Raw genomic sequence first — 23,229 nt, 5'->3', positions numbered from 1 at the left:
AGAAGTGCGTGACTGCACTGTCCATATATGGACACAGCGAAGTCACGCACTTCTGCAGCGGAATCCCCGACTCTATGGCCGGGGATGCCGCTACAGGAGAAGTGAGTGACTACACTGTCCATATATGGACACAGTGAAGTCACGCACTTCTGCAGCGGAATCCCCGACTCTATGGCCGGGGATGCCGCTACAGGAGAAGTGAGTGACTACACTGTCCATATATGGACACAGCGAAGTCACGCACTTCTGCAGCGGAATCCCTGACTCTATGGCCGGGGATGCCGCTACAGGAGAAGTGAGTGACTACACTGTCCATATATGGACACAGCGAAGTCACGCACTTCTGCAGCGAAATCCCCGACTCTATGGCTGGGGATTCAGCTACAGGAGAAGTGAGTGACTACACTGTCCATATATGGACACAGTGACCTCACTCACTTCTGAAGCGGAATTCCCGACCTGTGGCATATATGGACATTGAAGTCAGTGACTTCTCCTGGAAAGGGGGGGGGATGGGTGCAACCTAAAGGGAACTGTGTGGCATCACCTACAGGGGGCAGGGTGGGTGGCATCACCTACAGGGAGCTGGGTGGCATCACCTACAGGGGGCAGGGTGGCATCACCTACAGGGGGCAGGGTGGCATCACCTACAGGGGGCAGGGTGGCATCACCTACAGGGGGCAGGGTGGCATCACCTACAGGGGGCAGGGTGGCATCGCCTACAGGGAACAGGGTGGCATCGCCTACAGGGGGCTGTGTGGCATCACCTACAGGGGGCTTGGTGGCATCACCTACAGGGGGCTTGGTGGCATTACCTACAGGGGGCTTGGTGGCATTACCTACAGGGGACTTGGTGGCATTACCTACAGGGGGCTGGGTGGCATCGCCTACAGGGCACAGGGTGGCATCGCCTGCAGGGGGCTGGGTGGCATCGCCTGCAGGGGGCTGGGTGGCATCGCCTGCAGGGGGCTGTGTGGCATCGCCTGCAGGGGGCTGTGTGGCATCGCCTGCAGGGGGCTGTGTGGCATCGCCTACAGGGGGCTGTGTGGCATCGCCTACAGGGGGCTGGGTGGCATTACCTACCAGGGGGGCTGTGGCATTATCTACAAAGGGCTGTGTGTGGCAACAAATTTTAAATGAAATTCATCCGATTTTAAAACGGACAGGGAAAAAAACGGATTCAAATCGGGTCCAAATCGGCCGGTAAAAACGGCAACTCGGCCCGGAACGGATGCAAAACGGATGCAAACCGGCCGGGAAAATCGGCCAAAAACGGCCGATTTTCCCGGCCGACACTCGGACCCTGTCGTGTGAATGAGGCCTAAGGCGGGATTCACACGACCGGGTCGTTCCCGAGCCCGAATGTCGGCCGGTAAAATCGGCCATTTTGCCCGGCCGGTTTGCATAAAGTTATGCATCCGTGCCGGGCCGGGCAGATCAGGAGCTGCCGCTGATGTCACTGTCCGGAAGGGGAATCCCCATGTGTTCGGGGATTCCGCTTCAGGAGTTTCCCCTGATGTCACTGCCCAGATATGGACAGAGACATCAAGCGCTCTGTCCAGGAGCGGAATCCCCGAAAACACGGGGATTCCGCTCCTTCAAGGAGCTAAAGTGCGGCTAGCACATAGCAGAGCGGGGAGATACCTCCCTGCTCTGCTATAGTGGCGTCGCTGCAGTAGTAGCAGCAGCAGCTGCTGCTACTAGCGGCTCCATCGAAGGTGTAGCCGAGCCAGGGTGCTTTTAACAAGCAGGGGAAGGGAACCAGCGCAGCGCTCCCTCCACCTGCTGTACACCCCGGCCCTGCAACACAGTGTACAGCGATGCCATTCGTCAGAATGGCATCAACTCCTCCTCCTCACATGCACTCTGCGCTGTGAGGAGGAGGAGATAGAGCGCAAGCGCCGGGAAACCCGGCCATCACTCGGAACACATTCCAGTGATGGCCGTGTAATACCCGGCCCCATAGACTTCTATGGGAGCCGGGCGGCCGGGTGCCCGGGCAAAGATAGAGCATGTCCTATTTTTTGACGGCCGGATTTCCCGGCCGTCAAAAAATCGGTCGTGTGAATAGCCCCATTAGGGGTCTATCATTCCTAATGCAGCCGGGTGCCGGCCGATTTATGAACGGCCGGCACCCGGCCGGGAAACCCTGCCGTGGGTATGTGCACACGCAAAATCAATAACGTGTGCATGTGCTAAACCCTTAGTAACATACAGTGGTGGATTAAGTGTACCATGGGCCCTGGGCTGTTGATACAACTTGGGCCCCCCTCACACAGAGTTCACGGCAGCACAGAATCTGCACGCTCCTCTCCTGAAATACTCTGTGCTGCTGTGAACTCTGCTCTTACCATTACGTGGTGACTTGCCAATCATGTGAAGGTGTTATTGAGGACAGGAGTGGAGGAGAGGTAACAGACTGAGCTACGTAATGGTAAGAGCAGAGTTTACAGCAGCACTGAATCTGCACGCTCATCTCCTGAAATACTCTGTGCTGCCTTAAACTCTGTGGACAGGTCAGGATCCTGTTTTTTTTTTAAATGCTGCACTGTAGCCTTATATAATGGATCGAGCGGGTTCCCCAGCAGCATTTAAAAGAAACAGGATCCTGACCTGTCCACAGAGTTTAAGGCAGCACAGAGTATTTCAGCAGAGGAGCCTGTGATTGGCTGCAGAGGCCGCTGCAGCCTGTGATTGGCTGCAGAGGCCGCTGCAGCCTGTGATTGGCTGCAGAGGCCGTCACGTGGGATGAAGCGTCATCCCTGGAGGCTGGCCTTCTGACGTCATAATGACGTGCGTGACCGCCACTACAGCCTGTGATTGGCTGCAGCGGCGACATGGATGAAACGTCATCGCTGGAGGCCGGACAGGAGGAATGTAAGTATGAACGTATTTTTAATTTATTTTTATTACATTAAAATTGTATTTTCCGTGCGCCGAGCATGTACTGTCAAGGTTGTTGAAAGAGTTAGTGCAGCCCATTAAGCACCCTGGACAGTACCATGCTCGGCGCACGGAAATTACAGGTTCGGTCCGAATCAAACTTTTTTGTGAAATTCGGCGAACTAGCCGAACCGAACTTTTCATAAGTTCGCTCATCTCTAGTCATAATGATGGCGGCTGCGCGAAAATCTCGCAGCCGCGCATCATACACTGATGACACATGGAGCCGTTAAGTGCCTTTTGCGCACGGAATACGCCGCAGTTTTTGCGTGAGCAAAACGCACACGCTCGTGTAAATGAGGCCTAAAGGGTAAGTCAATTTTTAACAAACTTCTAACATGTCATAGTGACATGTCAGAACTTTTGATGGGTGGGGGTCCGGGTGTGGAGACTAAGCGGCAGAAGCGCTCATGTGAGCAAAGAGCCACTTCATTTCTGTTTGGCTTTTTCCGGAAAGCCAAAGTAGCGGTGTACGGGCTCATTGACTTTCTATGAGCCCGTACATAAGCTGCTCAGCTTTCCGGAAACAGAAACCAAGTGGCTCAGCGCTCACACGAGTGCTTCCGACGCTTAGTTTTAGTGATCAGAGGGAGTCGGCGAGAGACACTGCTTCCGTAACCATCATTCCGTTTTATGGGACTTACGGATGGTGGATATGTCATACATTTTTCTTATGGGAAAACTGAGGGCTGTATGGGGGGATTATATTGCAAGGGGAGGTGAGTTTGTCTGACTTCTGGGGGCTCTATGGGGAGGTCTGAGTGTCTGATTCTGACATCTCTGTGGGGGGGGGGGGGGTAACCCCCCCCCCATAGAGCCAGTCACTCAGACCCCCCCTATACAGCCCCCAGAAGTCAGACAATTTGACTTACCCTTGTAATATATTAGTAACTAGTGAGGGCTCTATGGGAAGGGGCGATTATACTGAATGGGGGAGGGGGGTTCTAACCATCTAAGTGACTCCAGAGGACTCCATGAAGGGGGGAATAACCCCCCATCCCATCCCCCATAGAGCCCTCAGTATTTCAGTATTTATTATACAGCAGGGAGGGTTGAGCGTGTAACTCACTGCTGAGTGTCTATGGAGGGAAATTATTGTCCCCCCATAGAGTCCTCTGCAGTGAGTTACACCGCTCAGACCCCCCTGCTGTATAATAAATACTGAAATACTGAGAGCTCTATGGGGGATGGGATGGGGGGTTATTCCCACCTTCATGGAGTCCTCTGGAGTCACTTAGATGTAAATTAAGATGGAGACGAACATGAACACTAACCTCCTCGTTGCTCGACCACCGCCCTTCTCGTCTGTTCCTCACTGGCGGTACGTGAAGCGTCAGAGGGGCGAGTTCTACCACGACTAGCAGACGCACGTCTGCTAGTCCTATCCAGCAATTGATATCCATCCCCCTCCTCCTCATCAGCACTGCGCTGCCCTCTGTTGCAGTCCGCCCGCCCCTCCCTCTCAACGGCCATTAGCGGCGCTTCTTGTGAACGGCCATTAGCGAGTCCGACCTTAAGCGATTTAAAATGATGTGCGTTTCGGGTTGCGATGGGCCCACTAAAAGCTTGGGCCCCGGGCGGCCGCCCGAAACGCCCATATTATAATCCGCCACTGGTAACATACTTTAAACATTAAAACACATCAGTCTTAAATTGGCAAGAAAAGTGTGGCATGCGCCACGATTTATTAACAAACATTAACCATGGGCAATACAGCGAAGGAGGAGCCTGACCTCAATCGCGACAGTGCACTCCCTGAGCTGGGGCCCGCCTGCCCCCAGCTCGCATCCTGTAAACCAGGACAGCCGTGCCCCCTGCCACGGCTGTCCCCCCAGGCAGCCGCCGGACCGCCGTCCGGCTTTCGTGACAGCCCAGGCCCAAAACAGCCTGGGGACCTGCCGTATAACTAGTGTCCCCCCACGTGTGAGTTCACCCCGCCGTATAGCTAGTGGTAAACTCGCCGTGGTATACCACCGAAACCGCTCTTAGCAGGAGTGCAGTGCCACGATCCGCCACCAAAAAAAGGTAGGATCCCCTTGCTGATCTTACCTTTTTTTACCCCATAAAAGCTCCTTTCCACCAGTCCTTCCTGCAGATTGTTGTTGAATATGTCCAGTCCCACATCTGATAAGTGTACGCCATCCTTCCTGTACATTTCTTTGCACCCAAAATCAATGTCCTTGTGCTGAATAAAAAAAACTCTTTCCAGCTCAGTTGGGTGAACCCGACCAATTGCGGCACCTTACGTGATGGGCCGGGGCCCATTTGCCCCGGCCCTCCCAAGGACTAGGAGCCAGCGGTGCAAGCGCACCGTAGCTTGTGTCCCGAACCGGGGACCAGCCGTGTAGCTTGTGTCCCAAACCGGGGACCAGCCGTGTAGCTTGTGTCCCGAACCGGGGACCAGCCATGTAGCTTGTGTCCCGGCACCGACGAGAAACCCTGCCGTGTAGCTCGTGGTTATGTCGCCGTGGCCCATAGCTACCGACTCCATGCCATTCTTTCATGTAGGTCTTCCATGTGTTTGGCGCCAACGATTTTTCCACCAGTTTTTCTAGAATCGGGTCAGTACCTGCCAAATATTGTTAGGGCACACATATGCTGTTCGCTCAGCATTTGGTACCAATTGGAAAAATACCTCCCACTTCCCCCTTGACAAAGCATCTGCAATCAAGTTATTGACTCCTGGGACATGTTCAGCTCTGAAGTTGATATTCCACTCCATGCACTTCCCTACCAAATGCCTTAACCGCGCCAACATAGGGGGGGGGGGGGAAGCTACTGGATAGATTGTTCAGAGCCGACACCCCACTCATATTGTCTGTCCAAAAAAATTACCCACCTGTTTTCTCAACTGTTTCTTCCATAATTCCACTGCTACCACTATTGGGAATAGTTCCAGCAATGTCGTATTCCTCAACCACCCCTTTTCTGTCCGTGTGGCCACACCCCTGCACACCACTTTCCGTCAAAAAAGGATCCGAAGCCAACTGACCCTGAAGCATCTGAGAACAATCTCAACTTCTGATTGGAGCATGGTTCCCGTAGCCAAACCCGCACACCATTAAAGTTCACCGGGAAACTCTCCCAAACCTGCAGGTCCTCCCTTAATGACCTCGTTATTCTAATTTTATGTTGTCCTGCCTTCACTCCTGCCATACTCAACTGTAAATGCCTGGAAAATACTTTGCCCATTGGAATCACCCTTCATGCAAAATTAAGGGAACCCAACAGCGACTGCATCTTTCTTAATGTCACCTTCCCGCTGGCGTTCACCTCCTTCAACAATGCCTTCACCTTCTCGACAGGTAACCTACATTGGCCTTCTAATGAGTCTATATCTATGCCTAGATATGACAACTTTGTTAATGGCTCCACTCTCTTTTCTTGTGCTATGGGGATTCCCAAATCTTGCAGTAGCGCTATAAACTTTTGCAACATTACCTGGCAATTTTTGACCATGCTGGTCCTACTAACAAAAAATCATCCAGGTAGTGGGAAATTGTCTCCCTCCGGTACGCCCTCGGCAAACACCAATGCAAAAACGAACTGAAAGCTTCAAAATACGCGCATGAAATGGCGCAACCCATGGGTAAACATCTACAAAAAACTTTCCCTTGAAACAACACCCTGTGTATTTAAAACTCTCCGGATGCAATGGTAACAATCTAAAAGCAGATTCAATATCTACCTTGGACATTAATGCCCCCTTTCCACATGCTCTTACCCTTTCTACCGCTGACTCAAATGACTGATAATGCACCTCCCTCACTTCCTTCCCTATTGCATCGTTGACCAACCCCCCTCTTGGGTAACACAGTGCTGAATCATCCTGTACTTACCCCCCTCTTTCTTGGGAACCACCCCCAACGGTGATACCACCATGCCTTCAACTGGTGGAGAATCAAAAGGCCTCTATTCTCCCTAACCCCACCTCCTTCCACAACTTCTCCTTCAACACTCCTGGTAATACATCAGCCGATCTTAAGTTTCTAAATTTTTTGGAACCTTGCACCTCCCCCTCAACAGGTAATTTAAAACCAAACTTAAACCCCTCCTCCTAAAATCCAGCTTTTTCCCTATCGGGATAATGCCTTAGCCACTCACTTAGCCTGTTTATGTTCACTGGTGAATGCGCCTTTTGCAAACCCACGAAAGGAATTACTGAGCTTACCTTCACATTTTTTCCCCCCGCACTCCACCTGGGGGTGCCCTGCCCCACACTTGGAGCACGTGTGTCTAAATCTACATGCAAACCCCTGATTACAGTACCTTTCGTTATATGCCCAACAAACCATTCTGCCCTTGCTGACTTGGTTGGGCCCCTTGGGGTTCCCACCTGCGCCCTCTCTCTCCCCATCAATCTGGACCATAAATACAAATCCTTCTGGCCAACACTCAAAATCTTACTTCCTACCATCTTTTTCCTAAAAGCCCTATCGTACTCCAACCAGCCCAGACCCCCGTAAAAACATGCGCATGAACCACCAAGTCCATGTACTTTAAGATGTTGGTGCATTGTTCCGGTCTGGATTCCACCCATACACTGGTGTAAACTAGGAACCCCTTAAACCACAATAGTCCTCCACTGTTTCCTATCTGACTGACCGCTTCTCTCCTCCTTTGCCACTACCGCTTCCCTTGATAACTCAAAAATATCTATGTACTTCCCTTCCCTAATACGTTTCAAAACTTTCTGTGGTAAATGTGCATATGTCGGGGACAATGAGAATGCGTAAGTACCCTGACCGCCCGCGCTAACACTTTTTCCACTAATGAGCTGTTCTTAGCCTGACCCTGCACCCTTTCTTCTCCTGTTCTACCTTTACTTTTTACCGCCTTCAAACATTTTCTTAAAACGTTAAGCATCCTGCCCTCGCTGCTGGTATCCTCCCCCTCTGACCACAAGTCCCCTTCAGATGAATCAGAATCAGACTCACCAAGCTGCTGGACCTCAAGGACTCCTATCTCACCATGACCGCCTTCTGCGTTGCTGCTGCCCGGTATCTCTGTCCGACCTCCATCAGCTGCTTATTGTTGTCGACCGCTGATCTGTTCCCTGCAATGACAAACACTGTGCGAGTATATGCTGCCTGATACAGTTCTATCCCCACATGCGCCCACATTAGCCTCGGTTTGCCCCTGTTAATGGGAACTATGCCCAGGGTTGGAGTTTTGGCCCCACCCAAGGGTTGGAAGGGGTCCATGAGGGGGGTTGGGATGGGTGGGTTGTTAACTTGGTGGGGGTTTAGCATGCCCATAGGGGCACATTCAAAATGACCCTCCCTTTGAAACTGTGGCCCATTAAATGGATAAAAACCCTGCTGGGGGGTGACAGGGAAAATATGTGGGGGGGGGGGGTGACTTGGGTACATGCTGTTATGTGTGGGGTGGCTTGGGAAAAATTGTGCTGAAGAGGGAGCCCAGTTAGGCTATGGGGCAGGGGCTAGAGGGCAGCAGGGGCAGATGACCCCGCCCACCTGGACGAGCAGGAGTAAAAGGGGAAATAGAGGGGACCGGAGGTGGCAGAGGGTGGGTAGGGTGCGCTGGGAGGGTTTACCTGAGCTGGGGGACCGCTAGAGGCAGCGTGCATAGCATCACCCGACTGTACCGTTAACTTCCGGCGCCACCGGAAGTGACGCTGTTATGCACTTCCGGTGGGGTGGTCCGGACGCTCGAGAAGAGCGTGTACCCGCGGCAAATTGGGCTGAAGGGGGAGCGCAATTAGGGTAAGGGGCGGGGGGTTGAGAACATTCAGAGGTGGACAAGCCCACCCACCTGGGCGTGCCTGAGTAAGGGGGGGGAAGATGGGTAAAGTGTGCTGCGAGGGTTTACCTGTGCTGGGGGACCGCTGGGGGCAGCGGGCATAGCGTCTCCAGCCGCACCGATAACTTCCGGAAGTGACGCTGATGTGGACTTCCGGTCACGTGGTCTGGACGCTCGGGAAGGGCGTGTCCCAGCGACGGAATAGGGTTAGCGGCTTGGGGCGGGTAGGGGAACACAGGCAAGCAGAGAACGGATGGGGGAGGTCGGAAGTGTACGAGGGTGTGGGGGAGGATGGCGGCCGGCTACAGGAGTGGGGCTAACAGGACCCGCAGGACTGGCGTGGGACTGGTGATCCTGGGAGACCCTTTTTCGGTAGGGAAACGACTTACCCGGCTTACTGGAGTCCCGAAGACGCCTGGGCACCACGATCTTCCGCCTTGGCCTCGTTCCTGCATCGGACCCTAGCTCCATTTCGGCGACGACCTTGCCACCCGACTTCTCCTGGGACGGTTCCATCTTCTTCTTTCCCTCTCCTGGTAAGTAGTGTGTCTTGAAATCTTTTCTTCTCCTGGAAAGTAGTGAGTGCTAGAGTCCTTTCTTCTGCTGGAAAGCAGTGAGTGTCTTGAAAACTTTTCTTCTCCTGGAAAATAGTGAGTGCTTGAGTCCTTTCTTCTCCTGGAAAGCAGAGAGTGTCTTGAGTTATTTTCTTCTGGTAAGTAATGCCTTATCTCCCTCTGCTTTCTGGTCTTATAAACCCTTATCTTGCTCCCCCTCCCCTATCCTCATTACTTATGCGCTCATCTAGCTCTTCCCACGATTACTCCCCTTTCTTCCACTTATCTCACAGTGAACAAAGAGTTCATCCTCCTCCCCCAGCCATGCTGGAGCCATTGGACATGCAGCCAGCACCATTTTACAACCCCTGCTTCCTCTAACCACCATTATCAGGGACGCCCTGGCCCCCATTATGCTTCCTCGGGCCTAGTCGTCCCTCATCCAAAATAAGGTGTGCACGTGCTAAACCCTTAGTAACATACTTTAAACATTAAAACACATCAGTCTTAAATTGGCAAGAAAAGTGTGGCATGAGCCACGATTTATTAACAAACATCAGTCGTCCCTCGTCCTAAAAACCGTCTGAAAATACAGAGCTGTTTTCAAGGGAAAACAGCTCCTGATTTTCAGCCGTTTTTTAAGCAAACTCGCGTTTTTCAGGGCCATTTTTGGAGCTATTGCTTCCAGCAAAATGAAGGGTCCGGTGCACAACAGAGACAAACGGAAACCACGGGCCCCGGATCCGTCACCATTGAAATCAACGGTGATGGAAACGGAAACGTCTGTGTTAGTTTGTGTCTGCTCAGGGTCCCGTCCTGACGGAAATCTCTGACGTAACGTCAGAATGGGACCCCAAGGATAGGCCATCAATGTTTAGGGACTGGACAACCCCTTTAAGGCCCCATGCACACGAATGTGCTTTTGCGGCCGCAATTCCCCTGAAAATCCACGGTAGAATTGCGGCCCCATTCATTTCTATGGGCCCTTGCACAGGACCGAGGTTTCCACGGTCCGTGCATGGCCCAGGAACCTGGACCGCAGAAAGAACGGGCATGTTTTATTACGGCCGTGTTCTGCGGTCCAGGCTCATAGAAAATAATGGCCACGGCCATGTGCACCGCCCGCGATTTGGGGACGGCTCGCGGGTGACACTCCGCTGCCGGCCTACCCGAAAATCATGGCCGTGCACATGGCTACGGTCGTGTGCATGAGGCCTAAGCCTACCGTGTTCGCGGCTTAGAGGGCCCATGAGACAGGATCACAGATTGTTTGAGGCTGTCTGCTGGGCCCTATATCTAAGCCAATCACATGGTAGGCTTAGATACAGGGCCAATGTGTGATCCTGTCTGATGGGCCATGTATATAAGCCTACCACACGGTAGGCTTATATACAGGGCTCCAGCAGACAGTAATCTTATACTGTATAAGATTACTGTCTGCTGGACCCTATATCTAAGCCTACCTTGTACTAGGCTTAGTTCGATACAGTGTCCAACAGACAGTATCACACATGGGCCGTATATCTAAGCATACCACATGTGTAATTAATAGTTTTTTTTGTGTTTGTGTTTTTTCACAGGTTCGGTCGGTGGACTACGTCGGATTCAAGGAATACTTTGATGAAGTTTTTTTATTATCAATAAAATGGTTAATGAGGGTTGTGTGGGGGTTTTTATTTCAATAAAATATTTTTTCTGTCTGTTTTTTTTTAACTTTATTACTACTGCTTTAGTAATGGCCGCTGGCTGATTGACAGCGTCCATTACTAAGGTGGGGCTTAGTGTTAGCTGGTGCAGAGGCTAACACTAACCCCCATTATTACCCTGGTACCCACAGCCAAAAGGGTTGCCGGGAAGAGCCGGGTACGATCAAGGTACTTGACCATCTGTAGTAGTGGTCAGATACTGGGGCGGCTGCGGGCTGATATTTTCAGGCTGGGAAAGGCCAGAAACAGCGGCCCTTCCCCCGTTAATGCTAGCCTGCTGCTGCTTTATTGTATCTGGCTGGTTATGAAAAACCCACGTAATTTTTAAAAAAAATAATTAAAATAGACCGATGTGGGGCCCCCTCCCATTTTTCATAACCAGCCAGATACAACTAAGGTGGGGCTTAGTGTTAGCTGGTGCAGAGGCTAACACTAACCCCCATTATTACCCTGGTACCCACAGCCAAAAGGGTTGCCGGGAAGAGCCGGGTACGATCAAGGTACTTGACCATCTGTAGTAGTGGTCAGATACTGGGGCGGCTGCGGGCTGATATTTTCAGGCTGGGAAAGGCCAGAAACAGCGGCCCTTCCCCCGTTAATGCTAGCCTGCTGCTGCTTTATTGTATCTGGCTGGTTATGAAAAACCCACGTAATTTTTAAAAAAAATAATTAAAATAGACCGATGTGGGGCCCCCTCCCATTTTTCATAACCAGCCAGATACAACACAGCAGGGTGGGAAGGGCCACTCTTTTTGGCCTTCCCCAGCCTAATACTACCAGCCTGCGGCTGCCCAGGTACACACACACATTTTCTTGGGGGGGACATATGTATTGGGGCTATTTCCCCGGACATTTTAAGTCCTTAGTGACGCCCCCGGCTGCTGGTGCTACATTGTTGGGTCACTTAGGAGACCCAACGATGCAACTGAAAGTTGCGGACCGTCGGCTATGAGAAGTTTGCAGGGGGGCCCAGTAAGAACTTTGGCATCGGGGTCCATGAGCCTTTAGCTACGACCATGTCTATTACGCTAGGAGTCCCTGCCTGGATGTAGGAAAACAGTCCCGTACTGAAAACATAATAAGGCTGGGTTCACACGAGCACATTAACCCCTTAATGACCAGGCCATTTTGCACGTTAATGACCAAGGATTATTTCTTGTTTTTTCACGGTCGCATTCCAAGAGTCGTAACTGTTTTTTTATTCCGTCGACATAGCCGTATAAGGGCTTGTTTTTTGCGGGACGAGTTGTATTTTGTATTTGCACCATTTTTAGATGCTTATAATATATTGATTAACTTTTATTAACTTTATTTTAGGAGAGAATTGAAAATAAGCAGCTATTCTAGCATTGATTTTCACGTTATAAATTTACGCCGTTTACTATGCAGCGTAAATAACATGTTAACTTTATTCTATGGGTCGGCACGATTACGGGGATACCAAATATGTAGAGGTGTTATATGTTTTTCCTACGTTTGCACAATAAAAAGCCTTTTAGAAAAAAATTACTTGTTTTTGCATCGCCGCATTCCAAGAGCCGTAACGTTTTTATTTTTCCGTCGATGTGGCCATATGTGGGCTTGATTTTTGCGGGACAATGTGTAGTTTTCATTAGTACTATTTTGGGGTACATAGGACTTATAGATTAACTTTTATTTTATTTTTTATGGGGGGGAACGGGAGAAAAGAGAGAATTTTGCCGTTGTTTTTTGCGTTTTCTTTGGACGCCGTTTAATTAATGCGTTCATTTTATTGGTCAAGTTGTTAAGATCGCTGGGATACCATATATGTGTATGTGTGATTTGTTTTGACAGTTTTACAAAATAAAACCACTTTTTGGGCCAAAAAAGTAGTTTTATTTGACTTTGACTGTAATTTTTTTTTTTTTTCTTCACAAACTTTATTTAACTGATTGTCATTTTTTTTTTAAAGTCCCATCAGGACACTTCACCATGCGATCTCCTGATCGCATATATAATGCTTTGGTATACTTAGTATACCGAAGCATTATTGCCTGTCAGTGTAAAACTGACAGGCAACCTATTAGGTCATGCCTCCGACATCGCCTAAGAGGCAGATGCTGAAGGCAGACCTGGGGGTCATGGAAACCCGACGGCGACCCGCGATTTGTTTGCGGGGGCGCCGATCGGGTGACAGAGGGAGCTCCCTCCCTCTGTCAAACACATTAAATGCCGCTGTCACTATTGACAGCGGCATTTAATGGGTTAAACTGCCGGAATCGGAGCGCGCTTCGATTCCGGCAGTTGCAACAGGAGCCAGGCTGTGTATAACAGCCGTGCTCCTGCCGCTGATCGTGTGGGTACAGTCTCAGTACCCGCGCCATCACAGGACGGATATATCCGTCCTCCTGCGCGAACTAGCAGCTGCTGAGGACGGATATATCCGTCCTTCGGCGTTATTTTATTAAGGAGTTAAATTAACGTCCGTATTTCGGCCAGAAGTCCCGGACCGAACTCAGTGCAGGGAGCCGGGCTCCTAGCATCATAGTTATGTACGATGCTAGGAGTCCCTGCCTCTCTGCAGGACAACTGTCCCGTACTGTAATCATGTTTTCAGTACGGGACAGTAGTTCCACGGAGAGGCAGGGACTCCTAGCGTCGTACATAACTATGATGCTAGGAGCCCGGCTCCCTGCACTGAGTTCGGTCCGGGACTTCCGGGACCGAAATACGTCCGTCCATTACGGACGTTAATGTGCTCGTGTAAACCCATAAACAGTACGGGGCAGTTTTCCCACAGCGAGGCAGGGACTCCAAGCGTTATAGATAACTATGGTGCTAGGAGCCCGGCTCCCTGAAGTGTATTCGGTCCATGAAATGCGGCTGACATACGGTCCGTATTTTACGGACCGAACATGTGAACCCAGCCTTTTTCCAATGCAGTGCTAAAAACGCTTTGAAAACACACTTCATGTACACTTGGCAGATTTGCTTCAAAAACACCTGATTTTCAGAGGCTGATTTCTCTTGAAGTCAGCCTCGTATTTTTCTGCTTCCCACATAATGCCGTGTGAACATGACCTAAATATCTAGCCAGACCAGCAGGGTTTTCTTCTTTTTCACCTCCTTTGTTAGTAACACCATTCTCGGCCACAAGATGAAATTAGTAGTAAACGTTTTGTGACAAACCACGTGATTTCGATGACACCCTTTTACGTCATAACAGTGCGACAAAGCCGGAAGGCGGGCCATGTGACTGTCCTTGCCTTCTCATTTACGAGCGACGGGAAGGTATGTGATAGCTGTAACGTATCTTTCATTGACAGCCGCGATGATGCAGATATCGCAATATTCTCGGTGACGTGTCTGCGCTACTTAGAAGTAGATCAATGTACTACAGTTATTTAATTGTGAAGCAGCATTTATTGGAGAAATAGGCAGCCATCCTTGCTATAAACCTCAGTACTGGAGCTGAGGGCCAGTATAACAGAAAATATTGGGAAGCTGTCTATTGATTTATTATGTGACTTTAAATAAAATTTAAGATTGTCGGCATCTCTTCTCCCAGAAATAAATGTAAGGACTGAGTCCAAAACCTCTGCAGTAGTCTGGAAAGTAATGTTATAGTATTAGTTTATGGAAGAAATGGAGGCAGAACTGTACTCTACTATTCGAGTGCGCCCTGCAGTGTCTTTCATTGCCGTTACTTGTAGTTCTGTACTATATCTCTGGTTCAGTGGCGTAACTACCGCCGTAGCAGCAGTAGCGGCTGCTACGGGGCCCGCGGCATGAGGGGGCCCGTGTCGCCCGCCGGCACGGGCCCCCACCATGGCCGGAGGCTCCGCTAGCAGCTGCTATGGCTGCTACAGCGGGACGCCACTAAACGCTACGGCAGAGCAGGGAGGTATCTCCCCGCTCTGCCATTAACTGGTTCCCGACCGCTGGCTGTATTTTTACGGCCAGCGGTCAGGGTCCTTAAAACCCGAGCCATAGACTTTCTACGGCTCGGGTTTTAACTTGCTGCCCGCGCGATCGGGCAGCTGAATGTCGGGTCTCCGGCTGTCAGTGACTGATCACACAAAGCTGAATGCGCGCTGTGTACAGGAATAGAGACAGCAGCAGCGCTGTCTCTATTCCTCCCGGTGATCATGTGACTGGTCACATGATCGCCGGGTGCCGTTAGTGGCAGGCTGCTGCTGGGTCTTACTAGACCCAGCACAGCTCTATTAGTGACAATTGTCACTATGAGAGGGCTGATTTCCCCTGTAACTGGGGCTGCTGTGCAGCCCCAGTTACAGTGGAAAAACATGGTGTAAAAGAAAGAAAAAAAAAATATAAAGTTCCCCAAAGGTCTTTTTGACCTTTGGGGGACAGACCATAGTAATAAAAAAAGAATAAAGTAAAGTGCAAAAAAAATGTAAATAATAAATACACATAAAATACCCACCCCAAAAAAAAAACTTTCCCCCACGCCAATCATTGTTGTAACGCTAGCGCTGACCCAATTACCCTAATATACACATGTAATATATTAAAATTTACGGTAGACAATGACGATCACAAATAAAAGGTCTATTTTAGGGTAAAACTATGTTATTACCAAAAAAAAAATAGCTGAAAAGTAAAAAAGCTTATTTTTTTACTATTATTTTCAAACTTTATGAATAAAAATCCTAAAATAGCAAAAAAGGTTCGTATAAAAACGATAAAAAATGAAACCTCCATTGTCTACGGAAAAAACGTCGCAAAAATCACGTCATTAGCCCAACAAATAAAAAAGTTATAGCCATTTAACTAACACGTGCTAAAAATGGCTAAACGGTGTCTGGTACTGAAGGCGCAAAATAGAGCAAAAGACATGTATCCCCTCTCCACAGGATCTCCACAGGACAAGTATCCCCTCTCCACAGGACATGTATCCCCCCCCCCTCTCCACAGGACATGTATCCCCCCCCCCCCTCTCCACAGGACATGTATCCCCCCCCCTCTCCACAGGACATGTATCCCCCCCCCCTCTCCACAGGACATGTATCCCCCCCCCCTCTCCACAGGACATGTATCCCCTCTCCACAGGACATGTATCCCCTCTCCACAGGACATGTATCCCCTCTCCACAGGACATGTATCCCCTCTCCACAGGACATGTATCCCCTCTCCACAGGACATGTATCCCCCCCCCCTCTCCACAGGACATGTATCCCCCCCCCCCTCTCCACAGGACATGTATCCCCCCCCCCTCTCCACAGGACATGTATCCCCCCCCCCTCTCCACAGGACATGTATCCCCTCTCCACAGGACATGTATCCCCTCTCCACAGGACATGTATCCCCTCTCCACAGGACATGTATCCCCTCTCCACAGGACATGTATCCCCTCTCCACAGGACATGTATCCCCTCTCCACAGGACATGTATCCCCTCTCCACAGGACATGTATCCCCTCTCCACAGGACATGTATCCCCTCTCCACAGGATAGGGGATACATGTGTGATCGCTGGCATTGATAGGGAGAACGGGGGACTGAAAGTCCCCTGAACTTCTCCATGACAAACCTCGGACTTCCGGGGTCTGTGTCGGCAGCTCCGTAGAAATGAATGGAGCGCCGGTCGTGCTTGTGCGCATGCGTGACCAGCGCTCCTTTCATTTTTATTGAGCTGCGCAGACGCCGGAAGTCAGAGGTTTGTCATGGAGAAGTTCAGGGGGACTATCGGTCCCCCGTTCTCCCTATCGCTGCCAGCGATCACTCTTGTATCCCCTATCCTGTGGAGAGGGGATACATGTATTTTGTAGGACACACTGTAGGTCGCATTTTTTTGGGAGGGGGGGACGCTGTATGGCGTTCCCTACAGGGGGGGGAACGCTGTATGGGGTTCCCTACAGGGGGGGGGGTGGCTGTATGGCGTTCCCTACAGGGGGGGAGCTGTATGGCGTTCCCTACAGGGGGGGGGGGCTGTATGGCGTTCTCTACAGGGGGGGGGCTGTATGGCGTTCTCTACAGGGGGGGGGGCTGTATGGCGTTCCCTACCGGGGGGGCTGTATGGCGTTCCCTACCGGGGGGGCTGTATGGCGTTATCTACAGGGGGGCTTTATGGCGTTATCTACAGGGGGGCTGTATGGCGTTCTCTACAGGGGATGTATGGCGCTATCTACAGGGGGGGCTGTATGGCGTTATCTACAGGGGGGGGGGGGCTGTAAAAAAGGCACTATCTACAAGGGGGGGGTTGTGTGACACCCAGGGGAGGGGGGCCCCCAGTCAAAAGTTTGCTATGGGGCCCAGTCTTTCCTAGTTACGCCCCTGCTCTGGTTTGATGGTCCTGCATGCTTTTATATTTTAATAAACAGATGTACGCTTTACGCTATGTTCACACCGTCAGGATTTGCACTTAGGCACATCTGCCATGGATTTTGAGGATGATTCGCAGCTGAAACTTGTTTCCGCGCAGAATCCGCATTAATAATGAGCATCCTGCAGATTATAAAACATATATTACTCTGCTCACATTTTTTCAGGAGCATGTGAAAGGGGCATAAAATACCCTATTCGCAATAATTGCTGGCGGCATGGTTGCATATTCTGGACGGCTTTTTGCCTTGATGCATTGCCTAAAACCTTGCAGAGTCCTCATAGTGAACGTGGCCTAAGAATATTAGGGCACTTCAGAAGCAATGTCCCTTAACTGTTGACGGTGCGATCGCCCCTGCTAGAAGCAGCAGTATTAATCCGGAAAAAATACATTGTAAGGCTGGATTCACACGAGCGTTGCGTTTTTGCGCGCGCAAACAACGCGGCGTTTTACGCGCGCAAAAACCATTTGACAGCTGCGTGTGTCATCCGTGTCTGATGCGCGGCTGCGTGATTTTCGCGCAGCCGGCATCATAGAGATGAGGCTAGTCGACGCCCGTCACTGTCTAAGGTGCTGAAAGAGCTAAATCTTTCAGCACCCTCGACAGTGAATGCCGAACACAACAGCGAAAAACCTGTAAAAAAAAAAAGATAAAGTTCCTACTTACGGAGAACTTCCCGGCCGTTGCCTTGGTGACGCGTCCTTGGTGACGCGCCTCTCTTGACATCGGGCCCCACCTTCCTGGATGACGCGGCAGTCCAAGTGACCGCTGCAGCCTGTGATTGGCTGCAGCCTGTGATTGGCTGGAGCTGTCACTTGAACTGAAGTGTCATCCTGGGAGGTCGGACTGCAGGAAGGAGACAGGAGTAATCGGTAAGTTAGAACTTCGGTTTTTTTTACAGGTTCATGTATTTTGGGATCGCAAGTCACTGTCCATGGTGCTGAAACAGTTTAACTCTTTCAGCACCATGCATAGTGAATGTCTCCCGACGTCGCGGACCGGAAATTTTTTTGCCGGGTTCGGCCAAAACGAGTTTGGCCGAACCCGGTGAAGTTAGCTTCGGTTGTCGGGGTTCGCTAATCGCAAAGACACTCCGTTTGGATGTTCAGAAACAGAAAAGCACGTGGTGCTTTTCTGTTTACATTCATCCTTTTGACAGCTGTTGCGCAAACACGCAGTTCGCACGGAAGTGCTTCCGTGCGAGATGCGTGGTTTTCACGCACCCATTGACTTCAATGGGTGCGTGATGCGTTGAAAACGCTGAATCAACGGACATGTCGTGAGTTTTTGGCAACGGAGCAACGATGCGCAAAAAACGCTGCCATGTCTGCACGGCCCCATTGACAAATATAGCTACGGGCAACGCACGTGAAAATCACGCGCGTTGCACGCGCGTATTTTACGTTCGTCTGAATAAAGCCTTAGGGTAACACCCCACAGAGCGACATTGACGTGGCCACAATGCCTCTGACAGTTATAAAAATTGTGCGGCCATATAGGATGTATTGATTAATGGCTGCACAATTTTGCAGGTAAACTGCCATGTTACTCGCAAAAACATGCAACCGTTAACTAGTGACCTGACAGCCGTGCCAAACAGGGTGCCGCCTCTGCTTCGCCGCATGTCGGGCACGTCAATTCTGTTCCATGGGGAGTTACTCTGAGGCTGGGTTCACAGTTAACACGAGCATGTTACGTCCGTAATGAACGGACGTATTTTGGCCGCAAGTCCCGGACCGAACACAGTGCAGGGAGCCGGGCTCCTAGCATCATAGTTATGTACGATGCTAGGAGTCCCTGCCTCTCCATGGAACTACTGTCCCATACTGAAAACATGATTACGGTACGGGACAGTTGTCCTGCAGAGAGGCAGGGACTCCTAGTGTCGTACATAACTATGATGCTAGGAGCCCGGCTCCCTGCAGTGTGTTCGGTTCGGGACTTGTGGCCGAAATACGTTCCGTCCTTTACGGACGTAACATTCTCGTGTGAACCCAGCCTTAGGCCCTTTTCACAGATTGCAGATTTTGTATGCATTTTTTAAGCCAAATCCAGGAGAGGAGACCTATAAGGGTATGTTCACACGGCCTATTTACGGACGTAAATCGGGCGTTTTTGCCCCGAATTACGCCCGAAAATAGCGCTGACAAACATCTGCCCATTGAAAGCAATGGGCAGACGTTTGTCTGTTCACACGAGGCGTATATTTACGCGCCGCTGTCAAATGACGGCGCGTAAATAGACGCCCGCGTAGAAGAAGTGACCTGTCACTTCTTTGGCCGTAATTGGAGCCGCTATTCATTGACTCCAATGAATAGCAGCGCTAATTACGGCCGTAGTTGACGCGGCGTTCAAGCGCCTGCACATGCCGCTACGGCTGAAATTACGGGGATGTTTTCAGGCTGAAACATCCCCGTAATTTCAGCCGTTACGGACCCCCGCCGTGTGAACATACCCTAAGTCTTTCGTTGTATATTCTAGTCCTTCTCAATGAATTAGAATATCATCAAAAAGTTAATTTATTTCAGTAATTCAATTCAAAAAGTGAAACTCATATATTATACAGATTCATTACACACAGGGTATGTTCACACGGCATCGTCCGTTACGGCTGAAATTACGGAGCTATTTTCAGGAGAAAACCGCTCCGGAATTTCAGCCGTAATGGCATGTGCAGGCGCTTTTCGCTGCGTCAATTACGGACGTAATTGGAGCTGTTTTTCCATGGAGTCAATGGAAAACGGCTCCAATTACATCTCAAGAAGTGACATGCACTTCTTTGACGCGGGTGTCTTTTTTACGCCCGAATTACTGCCGTAAATAGTGTGTGTGAACCCAGCCTAAGGCCTCGTTAATACAGTACAGATTTGCTGCAGATTTTGCATGTATTTTTAAAGCCAAAACCAGTAACGGAACCATAACAGAAGAAATAGACTAGTCCTTCTCAATGAATTAGAATATCGTCAAAAAGTTCATTTATTTCAGTAATTCAATTCTATAAGTGAAACTCGTATATTATATAGATTCATTATACACAGAGTGATCTATTTCCAGCATTATTTCTTTTAATGTTGATGAGTATAAGGGTATGTGCACACGATAACTGCATTTACGTCTGAAATTACGGAGCTGTTTTCAGGAGAAAACAGCTCCGTCATTTCAGACGTAATTGCTCGTACTCGCGTTTTGCATAGACTTCAGACAGTTTTACACAATCTATTCTGTTTTCCATTTCCAAATTGCTCTGGCTGCTAATGTGAATGATATAAACATGCAGTAGGGTTTCAAAAGCACTTATAGATTGTGCTGCAGGGGGGCCTGAATTACTATCACACAGCCTGTAACTGTGTGATAGTAATTCAGGCCCCCCTGCAGCACAATCTATAAGTGCTTTTGAAACCCTACTGCATGTTTATATCATTCACATTAGCAGCCAGAGCAATTTTGTTAATAATAACAATTTAGGGAATTGCTTTTTAACCCCTTCCCGCCGGATCACGTATATAAACGTCATTAAAATCGGTGGCTTACCGCCTTTTCACGTAAATATACGTCATGGAGATGAAGCTGGCTCAGGAGCTGAGCCAGCGACATCACCACCGGGTGACAGCTGTATGTTACAGCTGGCACCCTAAGGTATCGGCCAGGACCGGAGCTAGCCTCCGATCCGACCGATTAACCCCTCACATGCTGCGTTCAATAGAGATCGCAGCATGTGAGGAGTTTATAGCCACCGGCACCCCAGCAACGTGATCGCTGGGTTGCCGGTGGCTGCAAAGGCGATCGGAGGGCTAATGCTTACCTCCCGATCAGCCTGTAACGGAATCCTCCTATGCCCCGTCGTCGGCGGGTCCCAGGAGGCTTCCGGTAACATCGGCAAGATGGCGCCGGCTCAGCTTCCGGCTCAGAAGCTGAGCCGGCGTCATCAGCAGTGGGTGTCCGCTGTATGTTACAGCGGACACCCCGATCTATCGCCAGGAACCGGAGCTAGCTCCGATTCCTGGCATTAACCCCTTCGATGCAGCGATCCATTGTGATCGCTGCATCCTAGAGGTTTGTAGAAAATCGGCAGCCTTGCCATGCGATGGCAAGGCTGGCGACTGCTACCATGGCAACAGGAGCCCTAACAATGGACTCCTGTCTGCCATTACGTAAGCTGATTAGGCCCCGCCCAGAGGCGGAGCCTGATCGGCTTGCTGTCAGTGAACAACTGACAGTTCCAATACATTGCACTACATAGGTAGTGCAATGTATTAGAACATCAAACAAATAGTTGGACATTCAAGTCCCCTAGTGGGACTAAAGAAAAGTGTAAAAAAAAGTGTAAAAAAAGTAAAAATAAAAGTTGGAAAACATACAATAAAAGTTTCAAATAATAACACAAAACACAATCGCCCTTTTTCCCTTATAAGTCATTTATTATTGAAAAAAATAATAAAGCCATACATATTTGGTATCGCAGCGACCGTAACGACCTGAACTATAAAAATATTATGTTATTTATCCAGCGCAGTGAACGCCGTAAAAAAAAACCTCAAAAACACTGCCATAATTACTGTTTTTTTGGTCACTGTCTTCCAAAAATTTAAATAAAAAGTGATCAAAAAGTCGCATGTATCCAAAAATGGTACCGATAAAATCTATACCTCGTCTCGCAAAAAAAAACAAGCCCTCACACAGCTCCATCGACGAAAAAATGTAAAAGTTATGGCTCTCACAACTTGGCGACAGAAAAAATACATTCTCTTTCCAAAAGTAATTTTATTGTGCAAAAAGTTATAAAAAAGTTCTATAAATTTGGTATCGCCGGAATCGTACTGACCCGCAGAATAAAGGTAACATGTAGTTTATAACGTACGGTGAACGGTGTATATAAAAAAAAAAGTGGCACAAGCTGGGCATGACATTTGACACTGAATTGGCATATCTAGGGAAACTATTTAATTTGTACCTTCCGCAGCGCAATCATTTATGGAAAAGACACGTGGGGTGAAAATGCTCACTACACCTCTTAATAAATGCCTTGAGGGGTGCAGTTTCCAAAATGGGGTCACTTCTCAGGGGTTTCTTTTATTATTTCACATCAAAGCCTCTGCAATTGTGAACCAATACTTTATAAGTCGCCAAATTAGGCCTCAATTTTACATGGTACTCTTTCACTCCTGAGCCCTGTCGAATGTCCAGGCAAAAGATTAGGGCCACATGTAGGGTGATTCTAAAACAGGGAAACACCGCATAATAATTGAGAGCTGTCTTGTTATGGTGGCACAAGCCGGGCACCACATATTGGCGTATCTAAGGAAAAATTCCCATTTTCATTCTCCCACATCGTGTGCACACGAATTTCTGCAAAACACCTGTGGGGTTAACATGCTCACTACACCCCTAGGTGAATACCTTGAGGGTGTTGTTTCCAAAATGGGGTCACTTCTGGGGGGGATCCACTGTTTTGGTCCCACAGGGACTTTGCAAATGCAACATAGCGACCAGAAACCAAATGCAGCAAAATCTGTACACCAAAAGCAAATGGCGCTCCTTCCCTTCTGAGCCCTGCCGTGTGCCCAAACAGCATTTTACGACCACGTGTGGGGTATTGCCGTACTCCAGAGAAGTTGCTTTACAAGCGTTGGGGTTCTTTTTTTCCTTTATTTGTTGAGAAAATTAAAAATTTGGAGCTAAAGCTACGTCTTATTGAAGAAAAAGGATTTTTTTATTTTCACTGCCCAATTCTAATAAAATCTATGAAACACCTGTGGGGGCAAAATGCTCACTACACCCCTAGATGGATTCCTCAAGGGGTGTAGTTTTCTCAATGGAGTCACTTTTTTGGCGTTTTCACTGTTTTGGTACCTCAGGGGCTTTGCAAATGCGACATGGACTCCACAAACCATTCCTGCTAAATTTGAGCTCCAAAAGCCAAATGGCGCTCTTTCCCTTCTAAGCTCTGCCGTGTGTC

At 49.5% G+C, this 23,229-nt stretch overlaps 1 protein-coding gene and 1 long non-coding RNA gene across 2 annotated transcripts in view; one reads left to right on the top strand and one right to left on the bottom strand.

Moving 5' to 3' along the window:
• Nucleotides 1–14,145, bottom strand: part of LOC142655632 (uncharacterized) — an 81,919-nt gene extending 67,774 nt beyond the window's left edge. The window contains exons 1-2 of the long non-coding RNA XR_012849526.1: nt 14,051–14,145; nt 7,881–9,381 (exon numbers count right to left, since the gene is read on the bottom strand). This is a non-coding gene — a long non-coding RNA (uncharacterized LOC142655632). The remainder of the gene's footprint in view (nt 1–7,880; nt 9,382–14,050) is intronic.
• Nucleotides 14,120–23,229, top strand: part of MRPL28 (mitochondrial ribosomal protein L28) — a 91,585-nt gene continuing 82,475 nt past the window's right edge. Inside the window, exon 1 of the mRNA XM_075830032.1 lies at nt 14,120–14,218. The gene's annotated coding sequence lies outside the window, so the exon portion shown is untranslated. The remainder of the gene's footprint in view (nt 14,219–23,229) is intronic.

Source organism: Rhinoderma darwinii, chromosome 6 (assembly GCF_050947455.1).
Source record: "Rhinoderma darwinii isolate aRhiDar2 chromosome 6, aRhiDar2.hap1, whole genome shotgun sequence".
Lineage (NCBI taxonomy): Eukaryota > Metazoa > Chordata > Amphibia > Anura > Rhinodermatidae > Rhinoderma > Rhinoderma darwinii.
This window is presented reverse-complemented; position numbering and strand designations above follow the sequence as displayed.